We start from the raw sequence: 2,661 nt of genomic DNA on the forward strand, positions 1-2,661 counted from the left end.
CTCCCCTCCCCTCCCCTCCCCTTCCCACCAGGGATCCAAAGGAGCAGCAAGCTGGAAGGAAACAGTCTCCTCTTGGCCCAGGCTCCGCCCCATGCACAGCCATGCCTTTCAAATGCTGGCAAACCCTGGGCTTTGGTGTGCTCTGCGTGCCACCAGAAGGGAGGGTGACTTTGGAAAATGAGGAACTCAAGATCCAAGGCTCCAAGGAATGTAGTCTGCCAGAGCCAAGGGTCTTGGAAGGAGGAGTCCCCATTGTCCCTCTACCTCTGCTTTGCTCCACTGCCTCGCTGCCATTATCAGAGCAAGGGGAGGTTCTTTTAATACGTGTACAGCTGACGGAGAGATGAAGACACAACGGGTTAGATGTTAGCCCGTCCAGTTTATTATTACAAACCCAAGTTGTTTCCGGAGATGGGGAAGACGGGCGATAGAAAAGATGGGAAATGAGCAGGGGGCTGTCCTAGGCCCAGTCCTCCCCCCACAAAATGAGCTCCTGAAAGAGATGTCGCCTCCCAGGCACCACCCAGCTCCTCTTTCCCAAAGCAAAGCCATCAATGCAGTCCCAAAACAGAGCTGCACCCCGGAGAGGAGGAGCTGGGCACGAGGCACAGAGGTCTCTGCATCTGTGAGGAGAGCAGAGCGGCCCTCTCGGGTGCTTTGGGACAGGCCTGGGCACCCCTGCGTGTCACCGGGCAGCAGGTCCACAGTCAGTCTCCTCTGACCAGGTCTCTCCTTCCCAATTCCAGAGGAATGTCCTGAATTGCCACCCCTCCCCAGCTGGATCCGCGTCACCTTTCTGGTGGAAAAGCCGCCTGAGGAGAAGACAACAAAGAAAACAAGCAATGACCCTCTTAGCCATGACCGGCTGAATGCCTGGAGAGGGTGGGACAGAGAACCAGCGTTTCCAGGGAGCTCGGCAGCAGGCTCTGTTCTCTGCTTCCCTGCTCGTCGTTCTCAGAGCGAGAGACGTCTCAAAGCAGACGTGATACCCTGAACATCAGCTCGGACACGGCACTGGTTTTTAGTCACAATGCAGTTGGGGAGAGAAAAACCAGACACGTGTATGAAATTGCAGTTATTTTACACGGAGCCTGCATTCCAGGGAGGCTGAAGCTTCCCCCCAGCGCTCGGTTCCACGGTGCTGCCATGAGACAGATGGGCAGCAGAGGGGCACTGTGACAAACTGCCGTCTGACACGGAAGCGTGCGTGAAGCAGAGGTGTGGAACTGAGCTCCTTTGTGCAGAAACACGGCACCCACTGACATTCATGGCTTTAGTCCCCACGGCTGCTGCTGGCCTCTCTGCCTGTGGCTTTAATCATAGAATCACGAGGTTGGAAACAACCTGCAAGACCATGTGGTCCAACCGTCCTCCTGCCACCATTGCTACCACAAGCCTCTAAACCATATCTAAACCATATCTAAACCATATCTAAACCATGTCTAAACCATATCTAAACCATATCTTAGCCTCTCTGGCTGCGCCTTTAGGCCCTAGAGCTCGAGCCAGCTCGCAACAACGTGCATTTTAAAGCAGCTCACGGAAGCAAGAGAACACAGAGCTCTGCTGGCTATTTCTAGAACTGGGATAGGGACAGCAGAGCGTGCTCAGCCTCGTGTGGTTGGCTGTACCCAGCAATACCAACCACGGCTGAAAACATCTTGGCATCTTTGTTAGGCGCTCCTCTGTCTGTCCCTTTTTGTCTCTGTTTTCTGGGATTTCTCAGGGATTTCTCTTAGTGGCCCACAAACACTGCCAGGATAAGCAAGTCTACATTATCACTGTTCCTTACCCTCCTCAAGAGAAGATGGCTGGACGTGAGGGCAGGAGGAGGCGGGGACAAGGGTCAGAAGCAAGGGCAGATTGGTTTCTTTGTTGCTCAGTAGAGGGAAGGACTGTGTCTTCTGCTGGTGGATTTGCCATAGTGTTTCTTACAAGGACTGACAGTGGGATGAGACCTGCCCTGAAGCGGGCGTGCTTGCCAGTAGGCAAAACAGAAATGCAAATGATGCCAGTAAGTCTCTGCACTGTACTGGAGACCCTGCTGGGAGCAGAGTGACGTGAGAGCCTCACCGCCTTCTGCCTGTGAGCTGAACAGAAGGATTCCTGGGCTGAGATGAATCTACATCTCTGCAGCTTCTAATCTCTTGGATTTGGTGTTCTAGTGCAGGGAAGCTTTTGGCCATGATTTATCACCGCCGTAGCTAACCTGCGTGGGAGAAGCTGACCTTAGATCTTACAACCGACCTTTGAACAAAGCTTTGACTTGCCAGTGCTTTTTATTGTCTCCACTTGTCTGGTGCCTCCCTGAAACATATGCCTGATCTGGAAATCTGTTCTTATTTCCTAGCTTTTGTGCAATAAAGGAGCTTTTGGAACGTTGCTTCTTGCAGCGGTTCAGTGTTTCAGGAGAGAGAAAAACACGGTTGGCAGAGACTGGATTTCTGTTGTAGGTAAAGCTGAGCTGAGCTCTGGGCTGACTCTTGCACCTGGGAATGGGAGCAAAGCCTGCAGACACAGAGGAATAACTTTTCCCTGCAGGCTGAGCACGTCAGAGGCAGGTTATTGCTGGGAGAGCTCGTGCTTTGCAGCATCAGGCTGTACGGATAAAGTAATTCTAAAAACAGAGTGGAGTCCTGGGGGGGGTGGTAAGGAGAATCG

General features: G+C 52.8%; 1 long non-coding RNA gene across 1 annotated transcript; it reads right to left on the reverse strand.

Moving 5' to 3' along the window:
- Position 1: 1 nt before the first annotated feature.
- Positions 2 to 2,655, reverse strand: LOC109364317. Its single transcript, XR_002110312.1, has 2 exons — positions 265 to 2,655; positions 2 to 142 (listed from the first exon to the last, which is right to left on the reverse strand). It is a non-coding gene; the product is annotated as an uncharacterized LOC109364317 (long non-coding RNA).
- Positions 2,656 to 2,661: the final 6 nt, after the last annotated feature.

This window comes from Meleagris gallopavo, unplaced genomic scaffold (assembly GCF_000146605.3).
Source record: "Meleagris gallopavo isolate NT-WF06-2002-E0010 breed Aviagen turkey brand Nicholas breeding stock unplaced genomic scaffold, Turkey_5.1 ChrUn_random_7180001845231, whole genome shotgun sequence".
In the NCBI taxonomy this organism is placed as follows: Eukaryota; Metazoa; Chordata; class Aves; order Galliformes; family Phasianidae; genus Meleagris; species Meleagris gallopavo.